The sequence below is a fragment of the Corvus brachyrhynchos genome, unplaced genomic scaffold (assembly GCF_000691975.1).
Source record: "Corvus brachyrhynchos isolate BGI_N302 unplaced genomic scaffold, ASM69197v1 scaffold62, whole genome shotgun sequence".
NCBI lineage: Eukaryota > Metazoa > Chordata > Aves > Passeriformes > Corvidae > Corvus > Corvus brachyrhynchos.
Genome location: NW_008236629.1, coordinates 4,507,907 through 4,531,465, shown reverse-complemented (window position 1 = coordinate 4,531,465; position 23,559 = coordinate 4,507,907). Strand labels below are relative to the sequence as shown.

Sequence of the window (23,559 nt, the reverse complement as noted above, 5' to 3'; positions counted from 1 at the left end):
GGAAGATCTCATTCTCAGTCTCTTTTCTCTCCCACCCCCTGCCTTGTCTTCCCTAGATGACTGCTTCTTCCCAAAGGTACCTAAGATTATTTCTAAGTGCTTGCACTCTTCATGAGGGTACTTGGCAGTTCAGTTCCACAGAAACACTATTTTAACTTCATTTAATGAGAAAATACAATGTGCTGCTTGGCCTACCTTGTGTAATCATAGGTTGACATAATACCGACATTGGTCACAAATTTTGTGGAGCCAGGTGTATTTTAACAGGTAGATTCTTGCTCCATTTTCTCCTATTTTTACATGCAGTGGGTACCTAAGAGGAAGAGCTGGGGCACAGGTTTGGTTGGTGTAGCACTACACTGTATGATGGAGAGGCAGGAGGTCATCAAATTAGATTTTGGTTCCTAGGATCCTCTTTAAGTTTTAGTCTGTATAGATGAGGTCGCACCCTGAGTACCCCAAATGTCACTTTGGGCTTATACTGTCTAATTCCATCCATTTAAGTGCATTAGCACATTAAGGTCTTTAGTTGCCCACCAAGTCAATACCCCACCAAGGCAGTTCAGCCAATTAGAGACACAAATCTCCATGTGTTATTCTCCACTGACTCTGGTTCTAAATTAAGTATTTCATTTAGGTAACCACATCAGACTGAATGCATTTAGGGGCTTCTTTTATTGCCAGGTAATCTTTTGACATCCATTAAAACTAGAATTTGCCGTGAATACTCATTTAAAGATACTTATCAGGGCTCCAGCCTTTGAGCACAAAGTGTTTCTCAGCCTCCCTACCTGTAACCCATTAAAAATCTGTTGGTGGTCTGATATGGAGAGAGATCCCATCAGGAATATGCCCCAGATTTGACCAGTCTTTATCCTGCAATTTATTGTCCAGATACTTTGAAAGTCCTTCAGTGTGCTCCTTGGAGAACCTGAATGCTTTGTAAACCCTCTTGTCCGCAAAGCTCACAGCCTAACCTACAATTACATTCCATCAAATATAGCAAATCCTGTGATTGGTCTGCTTGGAGATTGTGGACTCTCAGGGATGATTGGAACAACAGCATAAAACCACTAGTAACTTCATGATCAAGGAAACTTTCCATAACCTTGGGGAAGCAGAGTTCAGTTGTGCTGCCATCAAATGTCAAGTTAAATATTACTTTGATTTCTGAAGGCAGTAATTGATTCCAACTCTTAGCCCTGCAAAGCTGCCCAGTCCTAGCACCACCCTTGTCATGTGTGCTCTTGCGATCAGTGGCATTTCATGGGAGACAGCTCCAACCGGCAGACATGAGCTTCCAGGAAGGACCATATTTCAGTATCTGGGGGTGGTTTCAGCATCCTGAGTGAAGCAGTCCATTCAATACAAAGCCTCAGACTTCAAGGGCAGAGAAGTCAAGGGGAAGATCGTCACTGACTACAGCTGGATTATGATCCCTTCTGTCATCTTCACTGCCTCTGGTCATTTTGTGTATCAGCTGACTCTAGAGTAATGTTGTAGTTACATGTAATGCAGGGTACCAGGAGGGAAGCCCTGTTCAGGGGCTATAGGAAGTCAAAGGACCTTCTTCAGCAGAACTGCAAGAACAGCTCAGCAGCGGAGAGCCACACATTCCTCAGTATGATAAAGACCAAATTCCTCCATGTCTGTACTTAACCATGACTGGTGAACAGTGGAAGTGCTTGTAAACACATAGGAACTTCCTGTAGCATGACTGAAATGAATTATAAAGAATATTTATTTTTGCAAAATGTCAGGGGTTATCATCAGTTCATCCAGCCTCCTTGTATCCCATGAAGAACTTTGCATTGTGAATTTCCTTCCCAACTCTCTGTCCATCCCATTCATCATCTTAAGCTTATACTTCCTAGGTTACTTTGTTGGTGTTGCCTGGACGTTAAGTATCTTCATACTGTATTTCATGCTACTCTATGAAGTGTCCCTTAATGAAGGCTAATCCTATTTTAAAATATATGATCCAACCACTAAATTCAGCTGCTGGATTTTTATCCTACTTTTTTTTTATCCTCTACCTGTTTCCCAGCCTTTCACAAAGCCTTTAAGTATTATGAGATCCAGGGAAATGAAACCATTCTTTATGGTTCAGATTTTCCTATCAACTTTGGGAAATATTAGTATAGGGTACTACTAAACTGTTGGACTTCTAAAACAGTATATAACCCACCATCTTTACATATTCGGATTTTGTTGATTTTTTTCAGCCACTGTTTCAGAAGAGCACTTCTTTGCTTGACTTTGTTTCTTAGATTAAAGACATCCTGATTAAGAAGAACTTAAGAAAATGCTCGTATAGTTTTACATGTTCCCCAAATTGTTATGCAAAATTAAATGCTCACTGGTAAATATAAATCACTTTACTTAAGGGGAGATGAAGTCATAGATAAATAAAAGGGAGTAGTCAGATAACATTTCCACGGTAGTGAACAATGGTTGTATGTTTGCATAGCTGTACTTTGACAAGAAGATTTCCTTCGCTGAGACACTGCCACCTATGTAAGACAAATTTGCTCAAGTCTGTGTTAAACTGTCTGCTTTGACTAAATCGATGAAGCAGATCCAGAGTGATTAGAGATGAGTAAGAATAGGGACAATGGTCAACTGTTATATCAATATCCATCAGACACGTGCTTTAGAGAAACAGGAGTGAAGGAAATGTGATCTATTGTAGCTTGAGGAGGCTGCATTTTCCCGGAGGGAACCCTTCCCCAAAGCCTAAGTAGTTAAAATGCACAGCATTTTGTTTGCTTCACAGTAGCTACTTACGTGACAAGTCTCAGGGTTAAAGGACCATAAATCATACTTTTTTTTTTTGTCAGGATGGTTAAAAATCTGATATAAACAGGCTCCTGACAAAAATGTGACACCACTGGAATGGCCAGCAGTCATTGATTTTATGTTTACAGGTTCTCTTCCTCAGATTCAAAACAATCCAGTTTACAGCCAAATGAGACTTGTCATGGAAGCAATTTGAAAGCCAATTATATCAATGGCTTAACAGGGACAGATGAGCTAGCTAAGGCGAACTGAGATGCTCATTCCTCATGATAATAATGCCCATTTAGTTCCAAATCATTTCTCCAAATATTTTTATAAAACCATTAACCTAAAGGCTAAGGTGCTTCTTACTTCGTTATCAGTCTCAATTTGTGCTGGAGCTGTCACAGCATCACTATGGAGCAGGACTAACAACTCCACAAAGATGGGGAAGGTAAAACAGCAAAACGCTCATTACAGAGTAGCTGAAAACTGTATCCAGAGTATCTCTCTTTATCTAACGGGCACAATCCTATTTTCTATTGAAGTTCATAGAAGGTAGCAATACAAAAGAAAAGGTACCCTAAGATCTGCTGGAACAGCTGTTACCCTAAGGCTATGTGAAGTAAATGGGTTATGAATGGGCTGAAAGAATGGATAACATAAGTGTGTGAATGGGTTAATGAATGAGTCGAAATAAATGGGTTAAAAGTTCGAGTCCTACAGATGTTAAGGAGTGGATAGAATTGAACAAAATCTGAAAAGATTAAATTTCAGGATGATATTGTATTTTGCAGATTTAATTCAAAAAAAGGAGGGGATGCTGATTAGTCTGAAGGGCAGTGTAGTTTACCTCAGGGGTAAGGCCACTCTGCCTGTGTGTGTGTGTGTGTGTGTGCACGCGCACTTTGCGCTGGGGGGAAAATGGGACAGACAAAATCTAAGCAATAAATTGATATTAAAGATCGGGCAAAAAATATGATGACCTTGATCATGTAGGAAAAATAGCACATTTAGGAAATCACCAAATGCGTGTGCATTCCCGTTAGGGCTCTCAGAAACGCAGTAACTGTGCAAGAAGGTTTTCCTTGAGTTTCCAACAGGAAAACACAGATGTTTTTTATTACAGCAAAGAGCAAATAGCAGATTTGTATGAAACCAATAAACAAGTTTCAGAATCTATCTCAAACACAGCAAGATTACAAGAGAGAAAAGATAAAGCATTTACAGAAAGTTCCATGCCTCAGTGGTGCCTTATCAGGTTATGTGAATACCAAAGATCAGGAAAGTGCCAGTTAAGAGAGTAGTAAAGTCTGTTCAATATTAGGCTTTAGCAATATTGACACTTCCAGGGAAGCAGAAGGTAGGCTGTGTTAAATAAATCTTAATAAATCCCATTAAAGAAAACACTGTTTGCTTGCCATAAAATCAAATTACTAAAACAGCTGTCCATGCAGAGTATTATTCGCTTGGTTTCAGCTAAAGTCTTGTATCTTCATCCTTCAGCTTTCCTTGACAAATGGACAGAGTCCCTCTTCAGTAATTTGTCTTTTGTCAACACCTTCTGAACCATGAAAGTTTATAAGCAGCACAGCTGACAAGTTTTGCTGCTGAGAGTCCAACATAATATAAGCTGGATATGCAACATCCAGGTGGATTTAAAATAAGTTCTTTGATGTGGTAGAAGGGCAAAAAGTATTTTTTTCTCAGTTTTCACTTTATGTGTTATAGTATTATAGTTTCAATTTATTTAAATGCCCTCAAATGCAAGCATACAAACATACACATGTTACTCTTAGTATTAAATATAGTTCTTATATTTTATATAAATATTTCTCCATAACATAAAACACAACTAAAAATTAATGTGTGTTAGAGCTACTAAAAGTGCTCTAACTTGCATTAGTTATAATTGCATTATAACTTACATGCAGTTATAATTATTGCAATACTTACGTTAATTATAACAATTTAAAATGCTTCAGCAAGTAAAAATAACAGCTTAGAGACACAAAAATATACTATGTTTTGTTTCTCTAAGTGGTATTTTTACCTTGTTGAAATACTTATTTTCTTGATTTAAAATGTAATTTTCTTTAACATGGTCTTGCAGAGTATTTCCCTTTTTTCTCCTTTTCAAGACAAAAAATGCTTCAATGGCATTTTCATTAACGTTTTCGATATTAGCTCAGTTCATGACCTTTGAGTGATTTTGCCTTTAGTATTCTTTATTTACTGAGTAGTTTGGTTAAAATTATGCTACTCCTAAACACCACCACATTTGCTCCAAATTTCTACTAGATCTTCTGCAATGGTACCTGGTAAAAAGCAGAATACCATTATGACTCCCAGTGTGAAAAATAAATGGTTTCTATCTAAAAAATACGTTTTTTTAACTTAACAAGGTAACAAAATAACTTTTCATGTTGGAAAAACAAGTAACTCGTTATCTGGCGATCCCGGCACAGCAGAGTAACAGAGCTTAGCGGTGTTCCGTAGCTTCCCTTTTTTAAGAGGAAGCTACCTGACGTGTGGACATCATCTTTGAACATCTCACCCAAAAAGTACAAATGTTTTAAATTAATATTATGTTGATTTGTTTAACTCTTCCCTAATATACATATAGTTGAATGGATAGAAGTTGCGTGGGTTAACCTGTAGGTCTGTCCTACACACACTGAAGAGAACTAGACTTGGTAGCTATGAGGATCATATAGATCTCCATGGAAACCAAAGGATAAGTCAGGGAGAATCTATATAAAACACTGAATGTTTGCTGCAGTGTCTCATCAGAGAGCTAACTCTCCAGCTGCTGCCTGCAACAAGATAAGGAAGAGCTCAAGTCATAAAGTAAATCAGATCTGGATTTCAGTCACTTTGGAAGTGGAAGTGTTCAGTTGCATTTGGCTTATTGCACTGGCAGGTCCATGAACAAAACAAATAGACAAAAACTACCCAGAGTCAAAAGTCAGAAATAAACACTCATCGTTTTGGTGTAGGTTAAGACAGAAACAAACAAACCACAAAAAAAACAAACCACAACAAAAAAACCCCCAAACAAATCCCCACATGCTCTCAAGTGCTCTCAGTTAATGCCATTGATGTGAAGACGACCAGCAAAATTTCTGATTTTCAGTCATTGTCCAGAAAGAAAAAAAGATTGGTTTACTTCATGTAGGTGTTTTCTGACTACACATGAAATCAGAGATGTCTTGTCTTGCTGCACCTCTCTGGACAAAAATTACTGAAGGGAAGTGACAATCTAGACAGTGATATTGAGTATCTTCTAACATTATAAATGTACGTAATTCCTTCTTGTACTAAAACATCACGTTCATAGTTTTTCTGTATAATAAGAGATTGAGACAGTCCCTTGTGCAAAATCTCTGTTTATATGAAGAGAAAACCAAATTTGTGCATAAATGCACTTGTACACACAATGAGGTTTTTTTTCACTGGTCTTTGACTTGTCTGATCTGCTCAGTCTTCCTATATTTTTATGTAAAATACATGTATTTTAGCATGTGACTTTTCTTTAATATCTGTTACTCAGAAGAAGTCAGAATTATGAAGTAGTTAATTTAAGTAAGTTAAAAGAGGATAATTTATTTAGCTGAAGATTCAGAGGGTGTTGTGACACTTCTTTGTGTACAAAGAAAAGATTTTAATTGGAATTGGGGTGATACTGGTGTGATTCAGCAAAGTTGATGTACACAGAAAAGCCTACATCCCATCCTTTTCTGTATCCTTTGCTCTGTTCCTCATTATAGGATGTCTTTAGAGATAGGCTCTGTCTAGGCTGGGTTTTTAATGTTTTCTTGATTTATGACCTCCAGGTGAGTTTCCTCTAGGAAAGCAGTATTTCAGATTTTTGCCTTTAATGGGATATTCAAGAGGCAAGGTAACTGTTTTCAGGAAATAAAATACAGTAGGGCACAGTGACATTTGGAATTTATGCCATCTCCCTTATGCAGCAGTAATGACAAGCAGACATCTGCTCCAACATTTCCACAAGGTCTTCTGGCTACATAGCACTCTTTATTTTATTGACAGCTCCGTATTGACTTCAGAGCTTTATCCTGCTATCACTGCATTGAATGGAAAGTTGGGATTTTTGTGTGATCTTTCAACATCAGCTATGTTTGCTTTAAGACAGGCACCAGAAGACTCTGAGGCTTGTCATGAAATAGTAATGCCAAGCCTGACTTTAAGCATATAGTCTCTTTGACATGAGGAAATTTTATGCAAGTGGAACCTATTCCCTGTTTTCTAGACAGATTTCTGATAGGTTCACTGTGGTCTGATTTGTCTTTTTTTTTAATGCATAGGAGCATTACCTGTAGCAAACTGGCTAGCCTCTACAAATCATTTTCTTCATGTTCTTGGAAAGGTATCAAATCCAGAAAGAAGTTTAATTAACCTTTGCGGTCAAGCTGATAAAGCACAAAACTTATTTGCAGCAGTAACAGTGGCTAAATACAGAGGGTTAATCTTGATGAGGACATCCGCTGTCAATATGTCCTTTAAGCTTTTACTTCCCTTTAAGCACCATTTTGGCTGTGATATCTCCCCTGCTATGAAATTTTAGATAGATGGAAATTCTTGAGAGGTTTCTGAACCATGCAGTTTGCATCTCTGCACATTTCTGCCCAAGGCATGAGAAATTATCTGATGTGCTGCTCTGGCCTCATTGTTCTGTTGGAATGATGATGTTACTGGCATACAGGTACTGGAAAATTCTCTTAGGAATCCTTTTGAATGAAAGGCATTATCCAAATGCAAATTTTAACTTGTGGCAATATCACTTGTAACTTTGGATTAGGAGTTACATGAGCAGATGTTTGAATAGCCTGCTGATTCATCGAAATGCAGGGCATAAGCTAATACTGTCGCAGGCCTGGTTTGACTCTAGAACAATAGGAATTCAGGGAGCCTGGGAGTTAAAAGCAAGGAATACTGGAAAAGACAGGCAAAATCTGTAAGTGTCCCCACCTGCTCCACTCTCTTTTTTTAGGAAAAAAAAAAAAAAAGAAGGGACATCATGAAAGAAACTTTGTTGTCTTCTTTCAAAGCCTATCACATTCCCAAGGAGTCTTTCCACTACCTTCATCAGTTTTGTTTATTGTTTTAAATTTTCCATGTACCTCCACAGCTTTCTTGGTAACATATCTTCCAGCAGGCCACATTTCCATCAACTCCAGGAGCTGCTGCTCACCAAATTCTTTGATTTTGCACCACTAACAACAGGATGCTGCTTCCTCTGCCACGTTTGAAAAGACCGTATGTGCCCTAGAGTTGGTTTTTTTTACTATGTTCTTTAAGGATGCACGCACTGATTTATGAACACAAGACTCCAATCTGTGTGCCCGAACTATTCAGTCCCATTTTGGAAGTAGATTAGAACCTGACTTCAATGCGCAGCCTTTTTGCAATTGTCAAAGAGTGAAGATCACTTAGAAGTTGTCTCTGCTGATGTTCAGAGCTGGTTTGTTTTGCCTTCTACCAGCCACCCTCCCACCTTTACATCAGGTCCTGTATCCCATATTCTGTATCCTGTATCTATCCTGTGTCCTGCACTGAAATGCATATCCATGCATTTTTTAAGTCAGCACCAAAGATTCCTGCCAAAGGCCAGGTGATGCCAAAGGGGCCTCTCCTTGACATCTCATATCCATTTCTGTGAGGAACATCTCTGCAGGTGCTTGGTTCTCCTCCAGACGTTTCTCCACTCCACATAGAATGTGAGAGATGATATGCTGGGAGATCAGGAACCAGGAACAAGGAATTGTGCAATTCCTGTCCACCAGCTTTCTCTGTTCAGTTGTACACGTGGGCTGACTCCAACTACACAGACACTGGCTGGAAAGTCAGCAGCAGACGGGTCAGTCTGGTACCCCGAGGTGACCAGATCTCAGTCAGGCTGCACTGTGGGGTCAAGTAAAAAACCTCAGGGCTGAGGTGAAAGGCAGATAGGGGCCCAAGGCCAACATTAAGGACAGCGTAACTTCAACTACAGCTGCAGCCCTACTGACAGAGCAAAACTATGCGAAACCGTAAGAGCACACGTACACAGATTCTTCACTGAATGCTTTCAGTGGGTCACCCCAGTATTTGCAGTGATTAAGGTTTAGGCAAAGCAGCAAGGTGCTGTCTTCCTCCAGAAATTTTTCCCAGGTAATAACCTGTACTATTGACACAGACAGAGAAAAAAAATGCTGGTTTTTCACTTCCCTTAATCTTGCTAATTTGTAATGCTAGGCAGCTAGGGTAAAAATGAACCAGAAGACTCTGGCTGGAAAGTCAGCAGCAGACGGGTCAGTCTGGTACCCCGAGGTGACCAGATCTCAGTCAGGCTGCACTGTGGGGTCAAGTAAAAAACCTCAGGGCTGAGGTGAAAGGCAGATAGGGGCCCAAGGCCAACATTAAGGACAGCGTAACTTCAACTACAGCTGCAGCCCTACTGACAGAGCAAAACTATGCGAAACCGTAAGAGCACACGTACACAGATTCTTCACTGAATGCTTTCAGTGGGTCACCCCAGTATTTGCAGTGATTAAGGTTTAGGCAAAGCAGCAAGGTGCTGTCTTCCTCCAGAAATTTTTCCCAGGTAATAACCTGTACTATTGACACAACAGAGAAAAAAAATGCTGGTTTTTCACTTCCCTTAATCTTGCTAATTTGTAATGCTAGGCAGCTAGGGTAAAAATGAACCAGAATGAGAATGAAAACTACTGAAATAAAAGTATCAGCTATCTAGCTTGCATCATTCTCTGCATTTCCAGCAAGGACACCTCCCCAGTAATAACACCAGCCCAGTCATTCAGGGCCTTTTATGCGCTGCGACTTCACAAGCTGTTTTATGAATCCAGTGTGGACAGGTGATTTCCATCTATAGGAAAGCAGAGCACAGAGAAACACTCAGAACAGAGGATAATTGATGTAGTCTGTTTAGTTGAAAATTTAAAGCAAGATTTCTGGCCATGAACATTCCTCCAAGCTGTAATCAGACCACCATAGGATTAGTGGTGGTTCTAATTCTCCTTTCTGAATTTACCTCTGATCATCAATTTTTATTTGTACAATTTTTCTTTCAGGAAAAGGCTATCTTCTAGTTTTATGCATGATGGATGGGAAACAGTGGTCTATGCTGGGATAAAAGGTGGGTAAGTCACCTACTGAATTGTTTATGCCACACATTTAGGGTCTCTGAAAGATGTCATTAACATGCAAAATGGCTGAGCTTGTACTACAAGACTGTATCCGGTAGGTAAAGGACACACAGATGTTGTACTCACCGGCATTGGAAACTAAAGAAGGAAAATATCAGAAATCTTTGCTATATTCAAGTCTTGCTCTCACGTCTCTGTACCTGCAGAATCCCTTCAATAACCTTGTGGGTTTAAAGTTATCATAGTGGCTCAGATTGAAAACACGGTGAGGTGAAGTGGCGTGTTTCCACTGATTTTATTGACATTTTTATCAAGACTATCGCCACGCCTAAGATTTTGCTGTATTTTCCATAGGAACAAATGAGAAAGTACATGATTTTGTACGCACATTGCTGATTTTTCAGCTGATATGAGCCAGTGGTCACTTCTGTCTTGCTTGTCTGATTTTTGCTAGTTTAGAAGTCAAAACTCCTCATATTTTATCTGCTTATTTACTAGAAAAAACCAACCAGCTACGTGGCAAATTACTCTTAAGAGTGCAGTAATGTTCCAAATTTTTTAAGTACCACCGACACAGTAAAAGTATACCTAGGAATGTAGAGATAATCTTGAAGATAAAAGATATTACCTCACTATATTAAGTAATTAAACCTTAGAGACCCCGGAAGAAAAAAGAGCAATATAGTCAAAACTACGTTCTAAAGACCTTTTTGTAATCTCTATTACTGGCATTCATTTTGACCGACACACACTGCCATATAATCTCTATGAGTATTTACTGAGGCCTTGCTGCTGGTTCACTGTTTTTACCTAGACAACAAGATTCATGGAAACATTGACATATCATAATCTAATCACAGATGAGATACTGTAAATGAGCTTTACGTGACTGTACTGGAGTGGCTCAACAGGTTTTGATACGTGTCTGGTACACTTCTGAGTGCTTTATGGGGACATCCCATTAGATTTACATCCATAAGGGCAATCTTTTACTGGTTTGAGATCTTATAACAACCAGTTCCTGTTTCACCTCGGCAAATTGCTCCTATAATTGTTTTATTTATTTATCTATTTATTTGCCTCAGTTTGGAAGATCTTTTCTTGTTTGGGGGTTTTTGTCTGTTCATTTTTATTTCTCAGATAGAAGTAACTGGATGGAACCTCCTCTGCAACCATGCTGATCTGTTTTCACTATTAATTTTGTGCCTGCTTGTGTTTGGCCCAAGGGAGATGTATTTGTATATCCCAGTTCCTCAGATCTTTAGTTACTTGAGTGGCACCTTCTCCAAAACCAGTTACTGTGCATTGACCTCAGTGAACTGATTGCACCTGGCTGATTTGTTGGCTACACAGCTATTTATTGATCAGCGCCTTTAATATGTTACCAAACCAGAAGGAGCCAACAGCTGCTCTCTCTACATTTGTACACAGATTGACCTGTTAGCTGTGTATCAGGAAGATAGAAAGGGATTCAAACAGACAAGTTTCTTTTTTTAAAGTTAATGAATGCTGAAGTATTATCTATGTTAGAGGAGTTTCTCTTTTCTGTCAATTTTAATCAACATCTGTGAAGACCTAGATGAAATCCAGGAGTCTGAAACACACCCAGAGAAGGCTACTACCCTGGAGAAACTGCTGTTTGAAGAAGTAGCAGTTTAAGCCCCTTTGGAGATAATCTCAAAAGTATGATAAAGATTTTATTCAATTAGTCAAAAATATAAGGAGATGTGAGTATGTCCACAAACACCGAGGAAGCTTGATTTACCTATTGTGAAAATAATATTTTACTGTATATGGTTAATCATCAAAAAAGAAATAGAAATCATCAGAAAAAAACTAGGTAATTCCATATAAATTATCTGCTTCAGCTCATTCCAGTTTCTTGGATTGTACAGAAACAGGACAAAAGTCTAATGAGATTGTATAATCTTTGAGAGGGTCTGGCAGTACTGCACTCTGTACAGAACCTCTTTTCCATGAGGCCTGAGACCACAACTTCTATTATATAGTTCATCCACCTTCCTTTCAGTACAATGCTATGAATCCTTTGTGTGAATAATAGTCTGAGAGAGCCTGTTTCTGACCAGGCATTGCAAAAGGAAGCATAGGCATCTGATGCAAACACTGCAGATATCAAACAGGGCATAAAATGAAGTCCACCTCTTTTCCTTTGTCTAATTAATTGCATTCTAGAAATATTAGCCATATCCATAAACTGTTATCATAGTTGCAGATCTTTTGGGAGGTGCTTCTTTACGTCATACCCTTTTCATTCAATATTGTTAACGTAAAAATACGCAACACAATGTAGGGAGCTTTGTTATGGTTACTAAAGATAAAGATCCACACATTCACCCCCTGCCTTTTTTTAAGGCACCTTTAGCCTCATGGTTTTGTTCCTCCACGCATGGGTACAATGTCTCTTGGTACTAGGGAGTCAAGGGCATAAACATTGTGCCAAAGGGAAGATAGTCTCTCTGCATGACAGCCTTTAAATGTCATGCTTGGCCAGAGAAGCAAGGGAGAAGCTGTATTTCCCTTCTGCACTTCCAGCTCAATGGATCACCAGGTCTGAATACGGCTCATCTGGTTTTTGACAAACATCCAAAAGTCTATAATGTGATGATGGCTTCATCGCATGGAATCTGAAACACAGACTACACTGATGGTAATCCAGTTTTCTTGGATTATGGGAAATATGTTCACCCAATAAAAAGTATATATTAAAGATACAATACAGATAAAAATCCAAGATATACAGCTGGTGACTGCCCAAGTGAACTTTACTGCAATATCTACATAAGTGAAAATTGATTATTCATAAGTGTGTAAAATAATTTGCCCTTTTTATAAATAATCAGTTTATCTAGCTTGTGGGCCCGTTCATGTGGAGAAATGCTCATCACTTCAGTTAAGAAAACGAATGGGCCATATTCTCCTGTGGCATGGTTTGTCTTTCCTGCATTAGTACAGTCCCCAGTGTGACCACAATTACAGCAGGATGGAGGCACTGCATTCTGTTGTGAGTAGCTCCCCTTATATAAACACCTTAATAAACACCATGAACACTCTACATGTATAACACCCACATTGTAACCATGCTACATTTTCTGTTCAGGTAAAAGTGTGTGACTTCTGTGTACAGACAAAGCAAACATGAAGCAAAACCAACCAATCAAACCCATGTAAAATACATATATGTAAAATTCAGTAAAATAAGCAAGGTCATGAGGGAAAAACCAACATGTTCCGTAAGATGTGGAACAAGAAGACCTGGCTTCTCTGATAGATAGCAAGGGTTGAGCTTACAGATCAGTATTAGCCATTCTTTTAATAGAAACAGTGTTGCTTCATGGGATTGCAAGAATCTGGGGTGTCTGGGATCACATACCTGCCAGATTCCACGGAAATCATCTACCAGCTACAAGTGTTGTCTGGGAGCAGCAGATGAATAGGCAGATGGATCCATGGTACATCACTGGATGCCCTTAACTGCAACATAAAAACCTGAAGCAATAAGAAAAAAAGAGTTATTCAATACAGTAGACAGTTGGAATCAGTGGGGTTTTACACTCAGTTAAATGTACATTTGTCCAGTATTCTGCTTTTCTGTTCCTCCTTCTGTTCCCAAGCCCAGTACATAAGTGAAATGGAACACCACAACCTGGGGTAGGAAAAGACCTTAGAGGTAGAGAAGCAAAAATGCCCATAGTGCAGCTGAATCTCCAGAAAGGCCCTGTGGCTTTCAGCAATCTGTATTTTCCAGCAGGTTCTGCAGCAAGACAGGGGTGGCAGCTGCTGAGCAGTGAGGTGTGGTGCTGATACCCAGTTTTCTCAGCAAGCTTAAGGCTCTCATGCAGAGCAGCAGGGGTGAGGAGCAGGGAAGCAAGATAGCAATGGAAGGTTTTTGCTTTGCCTGTGTAAGATGGATCCGCAAGCTTTTCTCCCACACCAGCTCTTTGTACACTCTTGGGCAATGAATTTCATTGACCTATACAAAGGGTCCTCTTACCTGGAAGATGACCAAGTGAGCTTCCCCATCCCTGCAGGATCAACTGCCTTGTGGCACAAAGGAATGGTGCAAAAACCCTTCCTGGAGAGAGAAGGAATGAGACTGCCCAGTAAAGGATGCCTGCAGTCAGCTCTGTGCCGTGTGCTTTGTACACCTGGTGGGTGCATCTGTTCCAGACTCTCCTTGTTTCCAGACAGTACCTTGACTCACAGTGACAATGATTAACTGCTATATTTTGTCTGTAATATGACATCTCTCTCCCAGCATCCACTTCAGCCTCGTGTGGCACAAGCAAACACGACCCACGGATGAAACACACTCTTCTCATCCCTTCTTCAACAAATACCTTCCATTCCTCATTTGTTTCGGCAATGTAGAAGGCAAAGCACCTTCCGTGTGGGAGCTGCAAGCTGATGCCATTTCAAGTTCTGCTGTCTGGGACTGTTTCAATTGAAAATCAATTAGAAGTATTTAGGTTGTTTAAATAAAAGCTACAGCTTTACCCTGCCAATGCTTTAGAGTACAGAAGTAACATTATTTTAAAACTGTCTTATCATTGCCTTGATTTGGGATTTTGACTTAAAAGAATTGTAGCAGGTCTCAAGGATGAAGTTCTGCAGAGGTGCTGAACCTATTGCCTAAGGACATGTATTGCTGGGGTGTTAGATAACGATTAATAGAAAGGGAGGAATTAGTTTTTCTGGTCAATACGTAACAGCCTTTCTAGTAAGACAAAAAAAGATCTTGTGCAATTGCCAAGTGTCTTTTTTTTTTTCTATGTCCATGTGAACATTTTGAATGTTACAAGTGGTCACTTTGCTAACATTAGGAGTGCATCTCACTGGGAACTGGTGGTCACTGCTGACACAGCAATAAAAATTTTCCTTGGACTTCCATCCAGTGGTAACAAAAGGAAGGAAATGACCACATGGACAGCATGGCTCTGTTTCTTAGGTCGTACAACTCCAAAAATTATATCAAAAAGGAGGACTGCAGGGAAAGGATCAGCATATAGAATGATAGAATGTGACAGTAGCAGGTCTATATTTTCTTTCAAGTGTAGGTAGTCTGTGTAATAACTTTGAGTAATATTGTTCACTGCTTTGCTCCTTTCTGTCTGGTTTTCAACAAATATAATGAAACCAGGAATATTTACCTACGGCTGTCACCAGAACCCAAATACTTGAAATTGGTATATACTATATATACACCTAGTTACAGATTTGAGACCTCCAAGTACTGAAAATACATAATTACATCAGTAATTGTAGTGTAACTGTTAATGCTAATGAAGAATGAAATGAAAGCTTTTGACCAAATTAATCAAAAGAAGAAAAAGTTGAGAATGCAAGGAAAACTTTAGTTTTTAAGCTAGCACATGATGTTTTTAAAATAGTAGTCTTTTCCCAGGATGCCACAGTTAGTCACTAAAATGACATCCAAGAGTACCATTTTCACTTAGCAACTTTTGGGCTTCTAAACCTGGAGCAGGATTTCCCCAGCCAGTTCTCTGGCACTGATGGATCCCTTCAAAGGGTTTCAGATTTACATGCAAACAATATACTATTCTATTTATTTTAAAATGGTCAGAGTTTATTTCTGGATTGGAATTCTTGATCATGAGTTTCTCAAAAAACAGAGTTAAGTTGTACATGTTAAACTTCCCAAGTTAAACATTTTACCTGCACACAGCCAATAACAATTGTCATGAAAGCCCACATATGTTAAAGTGCATGCTAAATGTCACAGTGTCAGTACATATTGAAAATTAGGGAGATCAGGAAGGCTTGACTTTTGCAAAAGTCAGAGATTATCAACATGGGAAATGTGGAGTAAAAGCTACATATTTAAATAAAACTTTCAGACTATACAAGCTATTTAAAGTCAATGATACAGAAATATATTCATGTGATGTTAATGATGGGTGAGTTAAAGAACAGTTTTTAAAATCATATTTCAATATAATCACAATATTTATTACAGTGTAATAGGAACTATTTAAAGCATTTCTCATACTCTAGAATCTTTCAGTAGTAACATCATGTCACAACCTTTTTTCCGCTCATATTCAAAGTTTTTTGCTTAAGAGAAGCAAGAATAGCAGGTATGGGAAAGGAAGAATTATTTGATTAGTTGTGTTGTAGGGGTTTGTATTGGTTCTGTATTTTATTGGTTAACATTATAATTACACCACTTATAGTACTAATATCACTAGAAACATAATGTCAAATATTAACTTTGTGAGTGTCTTGAAAAATACTGCTGGACTTAAAAGGATATTTGATCCTAAAATATCTTTGCTGTGCAATTTATAAAGATTTCAATCTTACCACATGAATGTACTGCAAGATTAATTTCTTGTATTATTCCTTGAAAGGCAGCCATGTGACTGTTCTGATATTAAGGTAAACCACAATATACTTATTTTATTCTCACGTTCAAGGCTCACACCTTCTTTTGTCTGTTTGAGCAATTGTGCAGCTCTTAGCAAGGCCTCCTGAACACTTACTGGTTTCTGTTTGCACAGCTCTATGGCCATTAGAGTTAGAAGTTTAATACAGTGAATAAATAGCTCTCCAAGACCAGCTGACTGCCTTCCACACTCATGTACTGATGTATTAGAGTGTGACACAGTTCTTATTTCAGATGTGCATGTCTCCAACATTGCATCAGAATTTATTCTTTGCAGAACTGTTAAAGGATCTTCAGTGAGGACACCAAGGGGGGCCTTTTTGGGCTCATGTCACATGAAAAACCAATTTAGTCCTGATTTGGAAGGATGTGTGAGTGCACAGTAAATGGATAGAAGTGCAGAGCAACCACATTGCGGAAGGCTCTTTTTACCTGACTTTGGGGATCTGAAGTTTGAGCATATAAGACTTCATAAATACCTCACTTCCTCTGTCCAGCTCACCCCAAGAGAGGGGAATGATTTTCTAGAGCTGCCCATCTTCCTCTCTGGACTAAAGGAGATATACATGAAACCATAAGGCCAGAAATGTCTTCAGATGGCTCAGCTTAAGTGAGTCTTCCTAAGTGTGACAGCATGTATCCTTAGAGATTTTATCTTATGTAAAAAATAAAATAGATACTTTCATAAATCAGCTGCAGCAGCATGGGCTATTTGAGATTCATTTGGCACAGGTTTTGTGGTATGCCTGCACTTTGCTGCTGCTGGAGTGACAGCAGGGTAGACATGCCTCTAGGGAAACGGATGTCAGTTTATCCGGTGATTCATGCAAGATGTTGAGAACCCTGATGTCTCGACAATGAATGTGCTGATTGTAGGCTGGGTACCACTGCGTGTGCACTGTTGGGTCCTACTTCAATGCACTACTTGTTTTCTCATTTATAATGTTCTTTCTGAGTAATAAGAACAACTGAAAATAAAACCATGAACAAACTAGGCACTACATAATGAAAATAATCATGTTCAAGGCTTCTTCTGAGATTCTCGGATCTTGCATTAAAAAGAAAAAGGCTTCTGGTTTCTGCACATCAGGAACATTTTCTTATATAAGTGATACAGTTAAAAACTCAGCACAAAATCTTAAAGTCATTGTTTCCCTTCCTTGGGTACTATGTAGAAAGAATTAAAAACTATCCCTGTTCATCTGGCATTTATCTTAAACATGTGTGAACTACCAATAGTAAAAAGAAGCTATTTGTAGAGAACAAATATCTTTCCTTATCTACTTTTTCTTCAGGCCACTGAATCTTAACTGGCAAACAGAAATGGTTTTGTGGCTCAGTGACTTATCAGTCTTCATCAGAAACATTTATTTACAAGCTGTTTCTCAAAGTTGACTGTATTATACAGTAAATTCAAGTGTTTTATAAGCAAAGTCAGCACTTAAGCAAACTGATAAAATGTCATTTACATGAACAGTAGCATATCTGTGCTTTTGACCCAACGTGTTTACTTACAGGAAAGTATTAGTATTATTAGGTATTAGTCCCAGTCTAGAGGTTTAGTTCACTACAGTGCAGAATTATTTCTGAGACTGACAAAGGTAGCTCAGTCTGGGCCCTGGGTAAAATATCAGGGGTCCCCTTGGTTCATTAGAGGTTCAAACAGAGGTTTATGCAGAGCATGCTGCACTTCCATCCCTCCTCACTCCTCATCCTGACCTTCCCCAGAATTACCAACCCCTGCTGCAAGCTCGTCACCCCTGTGTCTCTACTGCTCATTTGGATTTTCTTCAAATCTATGTCTTTTCCTCTGTTTGGAAAGTCACTGAAGCTCCTTTACATAGGTCAGCTGTGTGCCAGCTATATCCACAGTATGGTGAGATACTCCTTTCTGTTGTTTGTTGTGAGGTTTCTTGCACTTTCCTTGGAAGGCACTACTTGACCTGTTGGTGCCAAAGACAACTTACAGGATTTGCAGGCTTGGCTGCCGGAATTAGTATGACGCACCTCTTTGTAATTGTGTTCTTAATGTTCTCCTACCGTAACTGCTTCACAGCAACTCCCAAAAAATCGCAAATCCAGGGTTTCCTGGACTGCCAGCACTTGAGAAAACTGTGTGTGGAGTCTGCCAACACCAACTCCTCTTATTCCAAGAGGAGAGGTTATTTTGTACCCTAGAGGAATGAACTGTGCAGAGAGGGAAGAAGATCCAGAGAGGTCAGAGTGTAGGTAGGAGAGACAGGCCATTCCAGTCTGTAGAAGACTGAATACCTGTGAAGAAGGAAATCTCTGTGAGCTCTGAAATTAACTCTGGATTCAGTTTAGGGTTCCTTTCTCCTTGAGACACTAGCAGTTTTCTTTAAATCTGAACAATGCCTTATTTAGAGAGCTAATGGATAAAAATTATTCCCTTTCATAATCTATTGCCTTAAAAATATGCAGATCAAATCCATATAGACTGAAATTAATGTAGTATGCAAACTAACATATAGGATCTTTGTGGCTAGAATTTATTACAAACACAGGTCCAAGTCTATCAAGACACTGAGATTAAAAAGAAAAAAATAGTGAGAAAATGAAAATCCATCTTGAAAAAATAGTCTAACAAAAAAAATCCAGTCCATTGAAATCTTCATATTTTTTGGAATATAGGTAGGAAATCTCATTTACATTTCTCCTTTTCCCCCTATATTTACCTTAAATTCTACCTTCCTAATGTTTCTTTGGGGACGCTTATATTCCCAAGTTCCAATATAAATCGTTGGTCTCTTTCTGCCCATCTAGACATAGTCCAGTAGCACTTCAACATGCTTTAACTGCATGGCCTTGTGAGCACATTTGATGGCAGAGGTAGATGGCAGAGTTACTCCCCTTGCTTGCCTCAGTGTTACAGACTTTTTCTTTAGTCAAGACAACTTCTAAGACAGATGCAATATTTACTAGATCCTGTACATCTCTTCCTCTTATAGCCATGGTTAAAACTTACCTTAATAGTCTTAGAACCAGGAAAGAGGCTGTCCTTTCCTATTACATAGTTTCTCCATCAGCAGCAAACCCTGACAAAACCTCTCAGTGGGGAGTTAAACTTTGACATGGAGCATATCTCCGTGAAACATTTAAAATCAGGGAGTTAGTGGACCATATCCTCCATTAGCTAAAAATCAAGGTAAGCCTTGTGAAAAAGAGGGTTGCTGACAACAATCGCAGATATATCCTGTTCAGGTGCCTCCTTCAAGACATGCCCATTTTGTCTGCCTTTTAGACAGGAATGAGGTAGCGAGGCCGTATAGGCCTGGAAGGACCTCAAGGATTCCTATGTACTAAGGAAACCCATATTTCACTATGGCAAAACACATGAAGTCAGAGGACAACTGGATAAAGGCTACAGAATTGCATCCACATAGGCGTGCTGGATATTAACTCCTGTTTTATATCTCTTTCTTTCTTTTTACTTCTTTCATGTAATTTTTGCAGTTTTCATTTGTTGAACTTATTTTCTGCTTAGTAACTTGCATGTGCTGCCCACTTAAACAAACTTCCAGATAAATAAAATGTTAAGAGGAGTAATATAAATAAGGACATTACTATTTAATAAGTGAGTCACCTGGAATACAAAAGCAGGGAGGCATCAGCTATGTATAAGTCAGTAAGACAAATACAATCTTGGGCTTCACTACATTAAGAAGATAAATGGCATTAATCACCTCCTACCAGAAACTCTTTTACTTAAAGTAAAACTCATTTCACTATTGACTTTCCTAATTTTTTGATAAGTAGACAGTCCTTTTCTTGGAAAGCCAGACTAACACTTTCGCTTACCTTTCTCAATCCTTTTTTTTAGGAAAAAACCCTTTTTCACAAAGGCCATAGCTTATAAAAAATCCAAAAAAACAAGGAAAATGGAAGGAAACATCATCAATTTTAAGAAGCCAAGTGTGTAGAGGGACCTGTGACTCATTCTTTGAAACTGTAAACTTCAGAATTTTGAAGCTGCTCTGGGAAGAGAAATACACAATCCAGACACTCCAGGTTTTGGCCTTTTCTTTCAATTCAAATCTGTTTTGAAACAGCTTTCTTAACTTTTGAGCTGCCTCTGAATTTCCCTATTTGTCCTCAGTTAGCTGTTCCCCAGAAAGCTTTGTTCCATGCCTTTTCTCCTAAAGCAGGAAGATCAACAACCCCTGGCCATTCCCCCCATTTGCCCCTTCCCTCCTCTGAACACCACAGGCTGTCAGACTATATGCTCTCTACTGTGCTAATGACAAGGGAGCTCTGCTTCTGAAAGAAAATCAGGACACCATATCTGGAAAGATCTCCTGGAACACTAATAAGTTTACTGGAGACTGAGAAGAGAACTGAAGGAGATAGAGCTGAACATCACCCATGCTGAAGTTACAGAATTGAAATAGTCCCCCAGCTAAATGAAAACAAATAAATTGCATTATTTCCCCTTTTGTTGTGAATGAAACACAACTAGAGGCTTCCTTCTTGGCTTCTGAAGGTGAAGGTGTCCTTTCCAAATGCACAGCTTTGCAGAACCAGGAAGAGACTCTTGAATCCCCATGTCAGTGTACAGTAAAACTTACACTGCTGGTAGAGCAACCCAGCATCCCCTCCCTGCCCCCCCCAGGAGCACTGGACAAAGACCAATAACTCATGTAGTATAATACAACGTGTCACATTACTTGACAAATCCACCAGAAGAACTGAGTCTTGCGTAGCACTTTGATAAATCATTCATGAACAGATTTTCTTTCACCTTTGCATGTGGATTAAGGAGAAGGGAGTAAAGGGGAAAATGTAGGAGTCATACCAGGAACAACAAATGAAAAGAGTATTGCATGAAAATCTAAAATTCCCCAGCCTGCTTTCCCAGTTTCTCCAGGGAAATGGTGCATTTGAGAAGGTGTGCCTGTTTGCTGCCTTTTCCACTTGACATGCAGACAGAAATGCTTGCTTCCTGCCCACTCCCCATCAAAAATTTGACTGAGGAAATAAATCCTCTTTGCCTACAGGCATTCAAGCCTAAACTCCAGACAGAGAGGAATATAATTTCCTGTACACACTAGGAGGAAGACAGAGCAGTCCCTATTTCCCGAAAATGCTGGTCAATGTGACTTTCAGGCAGTAACATGTACAAGGCTAAAGACTGACCAGAGATCACCCACGGGATTGGGCTGTGACAAAGACAAAATACTGTCTGGATGGCTGTAGACAACTCCAGCAAGGAAGGGAGACCCCCAGTTTGCAGGGAGACAAGGAGGGCTGATGCGGGATATTTGTGAACAGCACTGTGTTGTGCAGGTTTTTGCTTGGATGAAGGTCGTGGTAGTTATGCTCATGGATTTACCTGAGAAAAGCTGCCTGGGAGATCAGCAGGGGCTGAAAGAACCTCTGTGCTGTTCCTCCTCTACCACAAGCATCGAGACTTGCACAAATAAAGACCAAACTTCTGTGCAAAGGTCCCAACCTTGTGACCCAAGGAGAAAACTGCAGAAGAACTTACTGAATACTGAAGAAACAATTTTGAAATTAAGAATTAACTACAGTTAGCCAAAAAAAAGAGAAAAACATAAAGTTCAGGCTGAATTTACAAAGGAGGAATAGCAGTTCAGCAAAAGTACCAGGAAAAAGACCTGAAAGTAGGAAGGTGAGCAAAGCTCTCAAAGTCAGACAAGCGAAAATATTATCCTGGTGTGCACAGTTGGCAAAAGAGAGAAAAAGAGCCACTTCAGACAACCAGGATGCTCTCAGGCTCAGAGGTAACAAAGAATGGGGAAGAAAGGGCAGTAGAGCTGAAAATGCCTTCATGACTCACAGCAATTGGAAAGTACATGATTACATAAAAGGAGGAGAGGAAATGGCCTCAAACTGCGCCAGGGGGTGTTTAGATTAGATATTAGGAAAAGTTTCTTCACAGCAAGGGTTGTCAAGCATAGGAACAGGATGCCCAGGGAAGTGGTGGAGTCAACATCTCTGGAAGTGTTCAAAAAACTTGTGAATATGGCACTGGAGGACATGGTTTAGTGTTGAACATGGTGGTGGTGGTGAGTTCACAGTTGGACTTGCTGATGTTAGAGGTTTTTTCCAACCTTCTCTAAAAAAGTACCTCTAATTTTACAGCTAAAAGGGGAGTCATTCATCCCTCTCAGACCAGTAATGTGCTATGAGGGATAACCACAGTGGATTCATTCAGTTCCAGAGCAAAAAAATTTTTGAACAGTAGTTCCACAAGCATTGGACCTAGTAAAAACTCATTTCCCAGAGGGTTTTTGTCTTCTTGGTCCACTGAAACTTTAGCTGAATTACACTAAATGGAATTTTAATTGAACTATGCTAATGTTATTCCTTCAAGCTAAGGAATTATGAATGTGCCAGCTTTCAGTCAGTATATTCTTCTTACTAGACATCACAAAACCCACCCATCAGGTCAGATGTTTTAGAATGTGTGGGGCAATGAACCCTTGTTTCCAGCATATAAACATTTTAATGTTCAGCTCACATGCTGGTTCCCTGTGCAATAAGGGGTAAATTAATATTGAAGCTTTTCCTGAAGTGGAAGGACTTTAACAGAGATATCCTAATAAAGTTTCTTTCTTTTACCTGGCTACTAATTTCTCTAGCTTTACAGAAACTTACATAAACTTGAGACATCTATTCATCTGCCAGATTTGATTGAAATTGGCCAAAGATCCAGAAGGCATTCTGGGGAACAGACAGATGTTTACTCTAGGGAACGCACTATATATAGTGCTATATATATACTGCATAACTATATAACTAAGTGATATGGTAATTATTTGAAGAATGGATCTTTTCTACTAACTCCTAATGGTAAAGGTTTGAGTGTTTTGACTGACCAGGAATATTTCTTTCCTGGACACATTCATAAGGCTTTGACAAGTGCCCTTAGCAAAGAGCACGTCTGTATGTACTTACTGCTGCTTCTGGAAAACACTGTTTCTGCAGACAGGGGTTGGCTTGTCCTCAGCAAAGCCAGAAAGCAAAATCAATTTTTGAATGTTCACAGGGTCAAACATTTGCACAGCTGGCATATTACTTCAGAGGAAGAAAAAAAAAGTGAAAGCATTTGTAGGAGAAAAAAACTGCAGGATAAGAACAGAGTGTGTATAGTTTTGTAGTGATCTCCACAGCTTCTGGACTCCAGCCCTCTAGTTTTGATTAACC

The 23,559-nt window shown here is 39.2% G+C and overlaps 1 long non-coding RNA gene across 1 annotated transcript in view; it reads left to right on the top strand.

Moving 5' to 3' along the window:
• The first annotated feature begins 9,840 nt into the window (after positions 1 to 9,840).
• LOC108444797 overlaps positions 9,841 to 23,559 on the top strand; it is a 37,152-nt gene continuing 23,433 nt past the window's right edge. Inside the window, exon 1 of the long non-coding RNA XR_001859503.1 lies at positions 9,841 to 9,937. This is a non-coding gene — a long non-coding RNA (uncharacterized LOC108444797). The remainder of the gene's footprint in view (positions 9,938 to 23,559) is intronic.